This window comes from Peromyscus maniculatus, chromosome 1 (assembly GCF_049852395.1).
Source record: "Peromyscus maniculatus bairdii isolate BWxNUB_F1_BW_parent chromosome 1, HU_Pman_BW_mat_3.1, whole genome shotgun sequence".
Taxonomy (NCBI): domain Eukaryota; kingdom Metazoa; phylum Chordata; class Mammalia; order Rodentia; family Cricetidae; genus Peromyscus; species Peromyscus maniculatus.
In genome coordinates, this window is record NC_134852.1 from 26,107,848 (window position 1) to 26,123,331 (window position 15,484).

Genomic DNA, 15,484 nt, shown 5'->3' on the forward strand with positions numbered 1-15,484 from the left:
AGATGTGTGTTGCCTGGTTTGCCTATGTCTGTGTGCGACATGAAGAGAAGAGGAGGATATTGGTTTCTTGTGTCATTCTCTCACTTACCCACTTGACATAAGGTCTCTGACTGAACCTGGAGCAGCTCTAGCAGCCAACAAGCCCAAATGATACCCTGTCTCTTCCACCCAAAGACTGGGTTACAAGTGCATGTGTCCATGCCCAGCTTTTTATGTGGTTGATGATCATTCAATCTCAGTTTGTTGTGTGTGGGCATCAAGCACTCTTATTGACTGAGGCCTCTACCAGGCCACTGACTGTTTTGATTTTGATTTTTAAATAGAACTAAGAGTGAGTCTTCACTGAATGTTTTATAGATTGAGTTAAGTTGAAATTCACAAAAGCAACACAAAACTGTAAAATTTGGGTGTATGTTGAAATACCTAATGCAAAAATGCTGCTTAATATGCAGGTAACCAATCTTTCAATAGAGTCGGTCAAAGGACCAAATCCACCCATTATTGCATGTTTTTTTTCCTAAAGGCTCCCTGAAAAACCTGATGCTCTCACACCTGTCTCAGAGGATAATGGCCCTCCATCGCTTCCTGTGGTAAAGTGATCCTTTGTGAAATTCATTTTCTTATGAATGTTGTTAAAATGCAGCAGTAGTCTACCTACCTCAGTTTTGTATGAAAATTTGGCCAGAGAAAAATATTTTGTTGGTGTGAACCATCACTTGATAACTTGTAAGTGAGCAATAAGTCCTTGTAGGTAGTGGTGACCCAATAAAGGAATGGACTGGAAAGACAGTGATAACTAGAGCTGAGGAGCTTCTTCCCTCAGAGCAACGAGGAGATTAAGGATGTTGTCCTCACTCATGATGTTCTGTGAAGATCTTTGTCCATCTTCTGTTTCTTTCTGTGAGGTTTCATTATGATACAAAGGACAGTAGCTAACATCTAGACCCAGTGGTAGGAATTTGTATCCTAACGTGAACAATTCCAACTAAAAAGCTGAACAAGATACTTTGTTTTCCCGAAGAAAAAGTATGTATAGGCTCTTGGTTTTTTTTTCCTTTTTGGCTCTCTATTTTGTTTGTTGTTTTATTTTTGAGACACAGTCTCACTGTTACATTCTGGCTGTCCTGGAAGTCATAAGGATCCACCTGCCTTTGCCTCTCCAATGCTGGGATTAAAGTTGGGTGCCACCACACCCAGTCTAGACATTTTTTCTTGTATCATCAGCCCAAAGTCAAACAAGAACCCCAAGAAGCTATTTTGTGACACTGTCAATTGGTGATACTTTTACTGGTAAGGATGCTGCTACCCATCAGTCTGAGAGAGCTCATTAATATCATCACAGTTGTGTATGGGTGTTTATTTTAGGCATTTTGCTTGATGAATATATGTCTTCTTTGATGTGAAATATACAGAATATGGAAGAATTCTAACTGAAGTAACTGCCTACAGATGAATATTTTCTCTAGAATAATCTCTAGATTGGTCTTGAAGAAATTGATGCTAACAATGAGTCTAATCATTTTTATAGGCTATATTTTTCTAGATTTGTAATGTAATGCATTTTGTTTTTATTTTTAGAAATACATTACAGTACTGACCCAAGGCCTCTCTGCAGGTAAGGTTTAACAATACCCTAATCCTAGGGAAATTCAAAAATAACTAATTTATTTCTTGGAGGTATTCTCAGATAGACACAATTTTTTTTTTTTTTTTCGAGACAGGGTTTCTCTGTATAGCTTTGCGCCTTTCCTGGAACTCACTTGGTAGCCCAGGCTGGCCTCGGACTCACAGAGATCCGCCTACCTCTGCCTCCCGAGTGCTGGGATTAAAGGCATGCGCCACCATCTCCTGGCACACAATTTTATATACTGAATTTTTGCTTTATGTTACAGTACCCACAGTATTATCACTATATTTTAGACTAAAAAGTTGTTCTTTTTAGTTCATATGGACATGAGGTTTATACTCAACCAGCATTTCCCAAGTAGCAACTCTGTGTATTAGAAAATGAGGCTCCTTGTGTTAACCATACACACTGATGTCCATTTGACTCGCCTTACCTTTTCAAAACTCTTCTGAAATCAGCTTTTGAACTATACCTTCATTAGGAGTTCTAGTTTGAGATGTTTATCTTTTCTGAGAGCTTACAGAATTGGGGATCATTCTGAGTTTTCAGAAAGTATTACAGGGAGCCCACAAATTACTTTCCTCTTTGGAGGAAATGGCATGTATGTACCTGAAATCACACATACATACAAATACACTGCACATGCCATGCCATGCACATATGTGTAACAATATTAGTTGGCAGGACATTAACTTGGTTCACTGTTACATTTGGGTGAGCTGTCTGCTGGAGAGAGTGTGAGTAAATGGGCAAGGTTCAAGACTCTCCCAGGCTTTGCTGAAGATCGCCTCAGAGTGGGCTTATGGATATGCTTCTGTACAGAAGGTTAATAGTTCCCTCAATGAGTTCCACAACTGAGGTGAAGCCCCAGGAAGGTGGCAGGTAGGAAAACAAAGTGTTTGGCCCAGAACTTATAAACCATAAGCGCTGAAATATGGAGATCTTCAGTGTAGTTTGGATGGAGTAGAGCTGAGGGGACATTGTTACTCTCAACTGCCTCATAAAGACTAAGCAATAAAGAAACACCTGTAGAGTATAAAAATAGTCCTGTGACAGTTTCATCATATGCTTGTGAACAGACTATCAAAAAGCAATTCAAAGCACTAAAAAAGTGGTGACTTCTGAACTGGTTGTCCGCTTGATGCTTCAAGATAGAGTATACTTCACATTCTACCAAACCAATTTCTTGGGAGAGAGCATGACACACAATGATATGCTTAAAATGCCTATAAAGTTTCTTGACAGAGAAGGGGCCATGGTGCTTTAGGAGTAGAGGAAGAAGAATGAAATAAGAGCTTTAAGTGCTTTGAGCAACAACAAGAAAGTCATCAGTTACTGTAACCATCAGAAAAAAGTGTGTGGAAAAACCACCATCCTCCCTCTAGTGTTTCTAGATGTGTGTGTGTGTGTGTGTGTGTGTGTGTGTGTGTGTGTTTGTGTGTGTTTGTGTATTGTATGTTGTACATTTTGCATATGTCTGTGTGCAGACATGAAGGGAAGAGGAGGATATTGGTTTCTTGTGTCATTCTCTCACTTACCCACTTGACATAAGGTCTCTGACTGAACCTGGAGCACCTCTAGCAGCCAACAAGGCCAAATGATACCCTGTCTCCACCCACAGACTGGGTTACAAGTGCATGTGTCCATGCCCAGCTTTTTATGTGGTTGATGATAATTCAAACTCAGTTTGTTGTGTGTGGGCATCAAGCACTCTTACTGACTGAGGCCTCTATCAAGCCACTGACTGGTCCCCTTGGAGCCCCCTTTCAAATGCTTGAAGCAATCTTAGGACCTGGTCAGCCTTGTCCTACACTTGTCTCCGAGAAGCAGCAGCTAAATGTTGTTATCAATGACACCTGGTTAGGATATGGGATGTGTGGAACATTTCCAGTGGAACTGGGGAAAGACAGCATGGTGGCTCAGGGTATAATACAGCTGTAAATGAGTTGTCAGGTTAAGGGAGGGAAAGTGCTTGATAGATTTTTATTTTTAAATAGAACTAAGAGTGAGTATTCACTGAATGTTTTATAGATTGAGTTAAGTTGAAACTCACAAAAGCAACACAAAATTGTAAAATTCAGGTTTATGTTGAACTACTTAATGCAAAAATGCTGCTTAATATACAGGTAACCAATCTTTCAATAGAGTCAGTCAAAGGACCAAATCCACCCATTATTGCATGTTTTTATCCTAAAGGCTCTCTGAAAAACCTGTTGCTTGCACACCGTCCCAGAGGGTAATGGCACTCCATCTGTTCCTATGGTAAAGTGATCCTTTGTGAAATTCATTTTCTTATGAATGTTGTTAAAATGCAGCAGTAGTCTACCTACCTCAGTTTTGTATGAAAATTTGGCCAGAGAAAAATATTTTGTTGGTGTGAACCATTACTTCTATAAATTGTAAATGAGCAATAAGTCCTTGTAGGTAGTGGTGGCCCAATACAAGAAAGGACTGGAAAGACAGTGGTAAGAAGACAAAGGCTGACCTCCACAGCTCAGGGCAACTGAAAACCCAGGTACTGGATTTCATTACAGTTTATGCTTCTGAGGCCTCTGAGACCTCAGGCTGGAAGGCAATGGTGGGCGCATATCCCTATTTAGTGGCTGAAGCATACCATTCCTTGGCTTCTGCTCATCTCCCTTTCTTGGAGCCCCCTTTCAAATGCTTGAAGCAATCTTAGGACCTGGTCAGCCTTGTCCTACACTTGTCTCCGAGAAGCAGCAGCTAAATGTTGTTATCAATGACACCTGGTTAGGATATGGGATGTGTGGAACATTTCCAGTGGAACTGGGGAAAGACAGCATGGTGGCTCAGGGTATAATACAGCTGTAAATGAGTTGTCAGGTTAAGGGAGGGGAAGTGCTGAACTATGTTGTGCACTATGCTGTTACTGTCCTGGCTTGATTTTTGTCAATGAGTTGGAAACTGGAATTCATTTTAGTTGCTGACCCCAAGCACATTACAACAGCATTTCTTTGGAGAAACCTGTCTGGATTGGACTGAGCAGAACTTATGGTCAAGGACTCTGGAAAGGAGAAAATAAACATGAATGTTTGCTTACAAGAGAAGTGGAAGAGAATGAAGACATTTTTTCTCCTAACTCAGTGTGTGGGACTAAAGAGATGAGTAAGTTGCAAAAGCAATTTTTGCTCTTGCAGAGGACCCTTGTTCAGTCCTCCTCTTGTCTCCATGGTCACATCCATCTCTGTAAACAATATCTACCCAAATAAAATACCAAATGAATAAAAATGTTAAAATCAGTTTGTGGATTCCAGTGTTGTTTTTGTTTGAAGAATCCCATATTAGTCCATCCAGCTCTGTTCATCTGTGGAAGTTTATGCAGGGTCTTACTGCCACACTCATAAAAAAAAACTATGAGACAATACCTACAGAAAGACTGTTTCACTCAGAGATTGGGTCTAGTCCAATGGACATCAGTTATGCTTTCTCTAGCAGCTGATGGTACCAGACACTGAGATCCACAACCAAACATTAGGCAGAGCTCAGGGAATCTCAAGGAACAGGGTAAGGCAGGATTATAGGAGGGTTCAAAGACACTAGGTGAATAGAGCACACAGATTCATCTGAATAGAGCTCATTTTGTCTCTGAGAGCCCGAAGAGGCAATCACACAGCCTGCATGGGTCTGTATTAAGTCCTCTGCATACAGTCTCTGGTTGTTTTGCTCATTGGTTAGTGGGACTCCTAAGAAGGGAAGTATGAGGAGTCTCTGACCTTTTTGTCTGATCTTGGGAATTTTTCTTCCTTGTAGGTTGGCTTCTCTAGCTTTGATATGAGGGTTTGTGACTACTATTGTTACATCTTAGTATGTTGTGTTCAGTTGATATCCCCAAGAAACCTGTGTTTTTCTGAAGGGAAATAGGGTAGTAGTACATCTCTGTGGAGGGAAGGAGGGGAGACTATGGAGAGATGGCATTGTATGAGAGAAGAAAACATAAAAACAAATAAGCAAATAAGGACAAATTAGAAAGACATTTGGGGGAGAAGTATTTGGACAGATCTGCAAAGAAGCAAAGAATGTGAAGATCCGTTGTCCTCTGTAAACTGCCATGAAAGGTGGTTTAGGCAGAGGAGCAGGTCAATAATTAATTAGACATGATAACCCATACCATGGACTGTCAGACTCTTTCCCAAGTCACTTTTGGTATTGCCCCATTGCCCATGATCATAGTAGCTGTTCTACCTGAGATGGGGGTTATGCTTGAGATCAACAACATAGATATCCACTCATCAAGACTGACCTGGGTACACCTGCTGCTGAATGTCAGATCTGCCAACAGGAAAGACCAACACAGAGACCCAGAGCAACATCATGACAGGATGACTACATTGGACCTCTTTCTCTGTGGAATGGACAATCCTTACTTGAGCAGATTCTTAGTCTAGATATAGATTTGCATTTCCCACCTGTAATGATTTTTACCAAAACTACCACACAGGAACTAACAGAATGTCTTTTTAACCATCATGTTATTCCACATGGTATAGCTTCTGACCAAGATTAAATCCACAGACACATAGGTGAACCTGTGGCCCACAGTCATGGAATCCACTGGTTGGTGCAGGTTCACCAAAACCCTGAACCAATGAAGTACCATCAACCAGGAGACCTGAAGTAGTATTCTCTGGGAGGCAGATTCCTCCTAGGTGTTAGAAAAGGGAATAGTACCACTCACTGTCACACCTAGTGACCTCTTGGGGGAAAAGTTTACTTTCTGTTTACATGACCTTAAGTTTTTTGCTTGGAAATTTTGATTCCAGTGTGATTGATGGTGTAGGGCAGTGCTCCTGATTGGAGCTACAACAAACAGATCATTGAACTGGAACCTCACACTTCTCCTAAGCCACTTTGAGCTTCGGATGTCCTTAATCCAACAGGCCAAGAAGGAAATAACAGTGTTAAGAGGGTTGAATGACCAAGATAAACATTAGGAAATTGCATGGCTTCTCCACAATGGAGGTAAGAAAGATTATGCCTTTCAGACAAGAAATCCTTTAGGGCTCCTCATGGTGCCACATTTTCCTATGATTAAATATGATGGGAGACTGTCACAACCTAATGCAGACAGATGACAAAAAGTACAAACACACCAGGGATGAGGAAATATAGCACAAATCCATAAAAGGGTTCAAGATGTGTAGTGATATTCCCACTGAAAGAAAGTAAACCACCAATCAATTTATTTTGAATCAAATTAAATAAGCTTTATTTTCTGCCATAATAGGTTTTCTCCCCAATCTCAGGTTTGAGAGGATAGCCAGGAATATAAGAGATGTAGGGTTTTTATACCCCCCCAAAAAATGCAGTAGTAAGAGTTTTCTAATGGTTGGGGGTCCCAAAGAAATTTTGGTGATGTAGGAAATTGGTTGAACTTTCTCACCAGGAACCAATGACAAATAGAAATGTTGTTTGAGAGGACCTGACCAGTGTGGTGGTATTGTGTTCCCCGAAATTCAGTGCACTCTAATAAACTTATCTGGGCTCAGAGAATAAGACAGCCACAATATTAAACATAGAGGATACAGAAGTGGTGGCACATGCCTTTAATCCTTGCATTCCAGAGGCAGAAATCCATCTGAGATCTCTGTGAGTTCAAGGCTACACTGGAACCAACCAGGCATGGTGACTCATGCCTTGAACCCCAGAGAGTGAGCCTTTAATCCCAGGGAGTGTTGGCAGAAGACAGAAAGATATATAAGACTTGAAGACCAGAAACTAGAAGCATTCAGCTGGTAAGCTTTTGTTTTTTGAGCAGCACAGTTCAGCTGAGAGGCATCCAGTCCAAGGGAAAAGAATCAGCTGAGGAACTAGCAAGGTGAGTTTGGCTGTGGCTTGTTCTGTGTCTCTGACCTTCCAGCACTCACCCCAATTACTGGCCTCAGGTTTGATTCATTAATAAGACTATTTAAGATTCATGCTACAGACCAGGTCCATGAAGAAAGCAAAGATTACTGGTCAGCTTATTTAGTGTTGTTCAGCTGTCCAAAGATCCAAGTTTGAACATTTACTCTGGCTTCAGTGGAGCCATTTTTATATTCAATAAGTATGGGGAGAACAGACAGCTTTGTCTTGTTCCTGATTTTAGTGGAATCGCTTTGAGTTTCTCTCCATTTTCTTTGATGTTGGCTGTTGCCTTGCTGTAAATTGCCTTTGTTATGTTTAGGTATGTTCCCTGTATTCTTGATCTCTCCAAGACCTTTTTCATGAGGGGTGTTGGATTTTGTCAAAGGCCTTTTCAGCATCTAGTGAGATGATCATGCGGTTTTTTTCTTTCAGTTTGTTTATATGGTGTTTCACATTGACAGACTTCCGTTAAGTTCAACCACCCTTGCATCTCTGGGATGAAGCCTACTTGAACATGGTGGATAAATGTTTTGATGTGTTCTTGGAGTCTGTTTGCCAATATTTTATTGAATATTTTTGCATCAATGTTCATGAGGGAGATTGGTCTGTAGTTCTCTTTGTTTGTAGTGAATGTTTGGTTGGCTTGGGAATCCGGGTAATTGTAACCTTATAGAAGGAGTTTGGTAACATTCCTTCTGTTTCTATTATGTGGAACAATTTAAAGAGTATCGGTATTATCTCTTCTTTGAAGATCTGTTAGCTACCAGATCTGGCTAGGAGAAGTCTTACCAATCCAAAGGTCTTAAGAAGCAAGCTGCTGTAGCTATCCTAATGTTCAGCAAAATAGATTTCAAACTAAAATCAATCAAAGATATCATTAAGGACATTACATACTTATCACAGGATAGATCCACCAAGATGAAGTTTCAGTTCTGAGCATTTTTGCCCCAAACACAAGGGCACCCATATATGTTTAAAAAAAAACATTACTAAAGTTTAAATTTCACATAAAAGCCCACACATTAATAGTGGGAGACTTCAACACCCCACTCTCACCACTGGAAAGATCTGCCAAATTGAAACGTAGTAGAAATATAAGGGACTTAACCAATGTTATGACTCAAATGGCTTTTTGTATTTTCATATGAAGCTGAGAATGGTCTTTAAAAAACGTGTTGAAATTTTGAAGCAGATTGTTTTGAATCTGTAGATTGCTGTTTTAGAATGGCTGTTTTTAGATATTAATCCTACTGACCAATGAGCATGGGAAATTTTTCCATTTTCTAATATCTTCTTCACTTTCTTCCTCAAAGACTTGAAGTTTTGATTATACAAGTCTTTCACTTGCTTTGTTATTGGTACCCATAAGATATTTTATACTATTTGAGGCTACTTTGAAATTTTTTTTCTGTGTTTCTTTCTTTGTCTGATTTCTTTCTGTTTCCTTTTAAGAAGTTTTGGTGGTGGCTAGCTAGTAATATCAGTGACTATTCTCTATATGGGTTTGGGGTCAGAGTTTCAGATACTGCTTCCCTCAAACTCTCTGGTCCTGGGATTTTTTTTTGGTGGGGAGCCTTTAAGTGATTATACTCTTTTATTGGGGTTTAATGATGTTTAAATTACATGTGTGATCCTGATTTCATTTTGGTCAGTGGGACCTATTCTTTCTGATGTGTTTATCTTAGTGTCCATAAAATGATCTGGAAGAGTGTTTCCAAGTAGGATTATCTGAGATGCAGGGAAAGACCACCACTAAAGTTTGTTGAAGTCATCCTGGAACTGTGGGTCTGGATGCAATCAAAAGCAGGGAAGAAGAGAGCCACTTTCAGAGGCTCCTGGTTCTGCTTCCCATTCAGCATGTATGAGCTCTTCACCTGCCATCCATCTTGTGAAAACTAAGACCTCTGACAAGTTAAGTAAAACACCCCTTCCTTGATGGTGTTTATAGCAGCAAGTATTGTAACAACATACAAGAGTAAATAGTAGCTGTGAAAATGTTGACATGATCCCTCTTTGATGGAAGACTAACCATAAGAAATAAAACACACTTGTGATGGCTAAACTTGGTTCTCAACTTGACTCTATCTGGAATTTACAAAACTACAAAATGGAGAGCACAACTGCGAGAAATCTACTTCAAATGGGGACTTTTGAGGAAGGAAGAAACACACCTTTATTCTAGACCTATAGGCTGAGGGGGGTGCACCTTTATTTGGGCCACTTAATTTTATTAATCATGATATATCATTCATCACTTATATATTCTCCTTAATGAAGATGTGTCTGCTCAACTTTTGTGTTAAAAATGATGGTCTTTTTTGGTTTTCTTTTGTTTTTTTTTTCATTTTATTTTTGTTTGGATTTAAAAATTAAATGAAAGAATAAAAACCACAAAAGTTGAGCATAATTTTTAAGAAAGGAGTGTTTTCCTTAACTTGTCAATGGACTTAGTTTTCACAAGATGGATGGCAGGTGAAGAGCTCCTACATGGTGAGCAGCTGGAAGCAGAGCAAGGAACTCCGAAATGTGGCCATCTTCTTTCCTGTCTTTTATTCCATCCAGACCCACAGTCCCAGATGATTCCAACAAATTTTACTGGAGATCTTCCCCTGCCCCTCAGATAATCCTACTTGGAAACAGTGTTTCAGGTCCATCTTAGGGTGTGGTTTATAAATATTCTAAATCCTTTGCAAGTCAGGATCTTAGATTGTCCAGGTTCAGCTTCTCATTAGCTCATATTCTTCTTCCTCCTTTGGTAGGTTCTGTTTTCTTCAACCTTAGAATTGTCATTATTATTCAGCTGGTTCTTAAAAGTGAGAGATTATTCTTGTTTCCATGAAATGTAGAATATATTCGGCCCAAAGCTAGAGGGAGTGGCCCTGGGATGAATCTCCCTTCATAGCATAATGATCAAAATGCTGGAACCAAAATGTCTAGGTCAACAGAACTTAAAGTCATGGGCATCTGTCTTCAGCCCACAGGCCTCGAGTCTCCCAGTTATTTTTCTCTGTGTCCTATAGAATGACTGGCAGTTTCCTCTGTGAAGCAGGAACATGAAGGACCATTTTCCCAAGCAAATATATATATAATAACCAAATTAGGTTTAAACTTGTATCAATAAACTAAAATCAATAGCAATGTAAAACATTTCTGAACAAGTTGTTACTCTTTAAAAGTAGGTTCATTAATCTACCCTTTCATCCTATCATATCTAAACTATCCCCTTTTCTTCTTTAGAAAGAGATTGCATTTATAACTGGCCTGCTTTAAATAAAAATATCGGTTTTACTCTGTCCCACACCAGAGGGCTCTTCTGATTTGGGAGAAAAGAATCTCTCAACCTTATTTTTTAGCAGTATGTTTGGGTTAGAGAAGGAATGAGCCAATTTCATCTCCAAAGCCAGCTTAGTATATTTGGGAATTTCATTGTAGCTTCTCTTGCTACTTCCTGCTAGAGAGGGGCACTGTATCTTACGCAGACACAAAAAAAATTTTAAGATTATGGAGTAGTCTGTGAGAGTGTATTATCTGAGCCAGTTTCCTTGAAACTATTCTGGATGTTGAATCATCTGGGCCATGGTGTCACTGGAGATGTTTCATGGGGTCTTGGCTGGTCAAACTTGATTTATCTTAATCTGGAACAAATCCATAGCCTCTTACTTTCTGTGGAAACAAAAGCAGAGCCTCCTTTCCAAAGCAACATATTCTATTCTTACATCCAAATTTTGAAGTCAAGGTACCTTTAAAAAGCACATAGTGGTTTAACTCAACATCTTTTACTATCAAGTGTTTTTCTGCATTTAAAAAATCGTGAAGACAACACAATCCAGATTCTCTGTGTAATATCCATGTTTACGTGACTTATTTTTTATACTACCTTTACTGTCTCTTTAAAAACTTTATTTTTAAAAACTATTTCTTTATCTAACTGTATATACCCTTTTTCTTTCTCTTTCAACCCTACATACATTTTTACACACCTTGTAAAGCATTTAAAGTCTTGTTTCATCTGAATCTGTCTTATTGTGAATCTATTGTTTTAAACTGCAGCATTACTAGGACTGAAATGGTAGCTTTGGCTGGAGGCTCTACCCACCTTAGCTTCCCAACATGGCGGTGGTATGTTTACCGCCATGTCTGGGAGCCATCAACTCTTAGAAACAGTGGTTCTATGCTTCTATCAAAGCACTGTGTTGTAGCTGAAGAGCTTTTCTCTCAGGGTCCCACCAAGTCCCGCCAGTCCCGGAGCTCACTTATAAAATAAGCACACAGATGCTTACATTATTGAAACTGCTTGGCCATTAGCTCAGGCCTATCATTGTCTAGCTCTTACTCTAATATTTAGCCCATTTCTATTAATCTATATTTTGCCACATGGCTCGTGGCTTACTGGTACCTTATATCTTGCTTGTCCTGGCTGGGGCTCCAGGCAGTCTCCCTCTCTGCCTTTCTGTTCCCTCAATTCTCCTCTCTGTTAGTCCCGCCTATACTTCCTGTCTGGCTACTGACCAATTAGTGTTTATTTATACAGAGCAATATCCACAGCACTGTGTAGCCCAGAAAGCTCTTTTTTTAACTAACAAAAACTATATCCAACACACAGCATAGTGCACAGCTTGGAGACACCGCTGTGTAACATAGCATAGGTCAAGCCTGCATGCCACGAACCCACCATAGAGAAGCTCAAACCCACAGGTTGCCACTAACTTGAGAGAGACCACTAGGAGGCTATTTTTAGCTCCATTTTAGAATCTTTTTTCTCAGGTTTTAGGTGGAAACTCTTGCCAACCTGTTGAGTACCATTATGTTCTAGGCCAGCCAGCCTCCCTGGCAGAACACTAGCATAAAGCAATCCTGATAAACAACATCTGCAGGCTCCAAATGTCCTTCTGATAAATGCTGTTGGAAAATTCCTCTGGACCCCAACCAGAGAGTTCAATGGTTATACACCCTCACCCAGGCCTATGACACAAAGTCTTTTACCACCGTGCTTGCAATATTTCCCTTTAAAAATCCCCATTCTGAGAGCTCATGGATGTCCTCCTTCTAGCCCCTGTGTCAGAGATTTGGACACAGACCAAGCCCAGGCTGCTTGTTAATTCATAAACCCCTGTGTGTTTCACATTGGATATAGGTTCTGTGGTTGTCTTGCTCTGGGGTCTCCAGATTCAGGCACAACACCTACATCTCATCTCTCTCCAGTTAGTCCTGTCTTCTGGAGACTCATTAAGCCTAGACAACACAATTAAGTACAGATTCAATCAGCTCAGCCATTCTCAGTCTGGCTTTCCTGTAGTCTGGCTCCAACACTACTTCACTGTCAATACAGGAAAAAAAATCAATCAATTTTTTTGGTCCCTTGATTTTGATTCATCTGGTAGACCCTGTGCCAATGGCTACATTGTAGCATGGGTGAGTCTTTATTAGGCAAGTTCAGGGTCAGGGTATTAGGTACCCCTCCCTCAAATCTGTCATTTGAAGGGTTTGTATGTGACCACTTCAACACCCATTGTTTCCAAAAATGGTGCTCTATATTGTGAGTGCTAGGCTCCAATGAGCATGCTCCTCCAGGGCAATTGTGACGTCACAGAGGAACTGACAACCCCTGGGGCAGTAAGCATAGTCTTGGCTCATAAAGTTTCCCATTAATGGAGAGGCACAGGTGGAGCTTTTACGTTTCCCATTGGTGGAAGCTTCATGAGGTGACCTGATTTAGACAAGAGTATTTTGTGGTGATATTGTGTTCCCCAAAAATATTGTGCACACTAATAAACTTATCTGGGGTCAGATCAGACAACAGCCACAATATTAAACACAGAGGATAGAATAAGCATAGTGGTAGCACACCCCTTTAATTCTAGCTTTCCAGAGGCAGAAATCCCTCTAGATCTCTGTGAGTTCAAGGCCACAGTGGAAACACCCTGGTATGGTGACTCATACCTTTAATCCCAAAAATGAGCCTTTAATCCCTGGGAGTGATGGCAGAAAGCAGAAAGATATTTAAGTCGTGAGGGCCAGAAACTAGAAGCATTTGGCTGGTTAAGCTTTCAGGCTTGGAGCAGCTCAATTCAGGTGGGATTCTTTCTGGATGAGGACTCAGAGGCTTCCAGTCTGAGGCAAAAGGATCAGCTGAGGAATAGCTGTCATTGTTTAGGATGGTTGGTTATAAGGTGTTATTGTTAATGGTCAGGAAAGAGGCTAAACAAAGTGGATTAGATTTTAGGTTCTTATTTTAAAAAAAAGAAAAATGAGGATATAAATAAGAGGTACATTATTGAATCTACTCTGAAAAAAATATAGAAATGATAGAATAAATGGTAGATTATTGAATCTACTCTGAAAAGAAAAAAAAGAGATGATATAGATATGATATAGACAAAAAGGTATATTATTGAATCTACTTTTAAAAGACAACTACTAGGTTAAATACATTACATTGGATTGGATTTTATATTATATAGTTAGTTAGTTAGTTAGAAAATGCTGTACATATAGTTCTAATCTTGTCATGATATTGTAGCTATACAGTTCATTTAACAATATAATGCAGTTTTCTAATCCTTGCATGTTATTATTACCAACTATTAGGATATAAAGAAATGAAAGTTAGTACTTAGACATTATAATCAAACTTGTATTCATATTAGGTATGCTTTCAAGGTCAAGCAGTGATAAATTTTAGATAGACAGGTCATCTTCAAACCCTTTGGACATCTACAGAATATGGCATTTAAAATATTTTAGTAACACAGATTTTATTTCTTTTATAATGACTCTGAGACATTTCTGCTCCTGGCAGCACCAGTCTACTTCAGAGAAGGTATGGCCATTGAAGAAAATGCATACAGAGTTAACTTTCATTGTTGCAAAAGTTAGCCACAGTGCAGGAAAGTGCTCTTGCATTGACTGCTGACAGTATGCTATCCAAAATGGACAAAAAGTAAACAAAACAAAGGATTACCAATCCTTGACAAGACAAGAATGGTTGCAGATTTGGCACTAGGTGTCCCCTGAGGCCAGGAAAATATGGCACCATCACTGAAGTGGCTTTGCAATCTGGAAAAGGTACAGTGCCCCTTTCTTTGAAGGCATCTGAACAGGCAGTGGACCGATGGCTTCTGGTGTGTAGTGGAGCAGTACCTGAAACATTTATTCTTGAAAGAGGAACTAGGCTGATGGAGTCTAACCTCTCAATGGTAGACTGGCATGTAATAAAGGAGATGAAGTCACCCACAAGTCAAGAAGAATGGGAAGCTGAATTCCAAATACACCAGCAATTTCCTGAATTTAAAATTCTAAATCATGACAGGACACTGGTGGAATTCAGGTTTATCTGTTACACGGAATTCTCACACCAAATGTGGGTCAAGCTTTAGACCTTGTGTACATCCCACTTCACAAAAGCATCTGTCAAATATGTTAAACCTATAGGCCAAAGATGATGCCCCAAGGTGCAGAGAAACCTTGGGCGACTGTCCAGGCAGTTGGTTGTTTTTGTCATAACTCATTTTTTAAAAGTCGCTTGTTTGCACTTCCTATTTTACTAGTTAATATTATTTCCTTCTTGGGTCTCTGAGGGAGTTGAAGATGAGATAGTTATGGTTACAGTTTTCCTTGTTAAGAAATTTCAGCGGGCGTTGGTGGCGCACGCCTTTAATCCTAGCACTCGGGAGGCAGAGCCAGGCGGATCTCTGTGAGTTCGAGGCCAGCCTGAGCTACCAAGTGAGCTCCAGGAAAGGTGCAAAGCTACGCAGAGAAACCCTGTCTCGAAAAACCAAAAAAAAAAAAAAAAAAAGACTAGCATTTCTTCTGGGCTGGAGAGATGGCTCAGAGGTTAAGAGCACCGACTGCACTTCCAGAGGTCCTGAGTTCAATTCCCAGCAACCACATGGTGGCTCACAACCATCTGTAATGAGATCTGGCGCCCTCTTCTGTATACATAATAAATAAATAAATCTTTAAAAAAAAAAAAAAGAAATTTCAGAAAAGAAT

At 39.9% G+C, this 15,484-nt stretch overlaps 1 long non-coding RNA gene across 1 annotated transcript; it reads left to right on the forward strand.

The window, feature by feature from the left end:
• Window positions 1-457: 457 nt before the first annotated feature.
• On the forward strand, window positions 458-4,887 carry LOC143272618 (uncharacterized). Its single transcript, XR_013050269.1, has 4 exons — window positions 458-590; window positions 1,579-1,615; window positions 3,824-3,889; window positions 4,569-4,887. It is a non-coding gene; the product is annotated as an uncharacterized LOC143272618 (long non-coding RNA).
• Window positions 4,888-15,484: the final 10,597 nt, after the last annotated feature.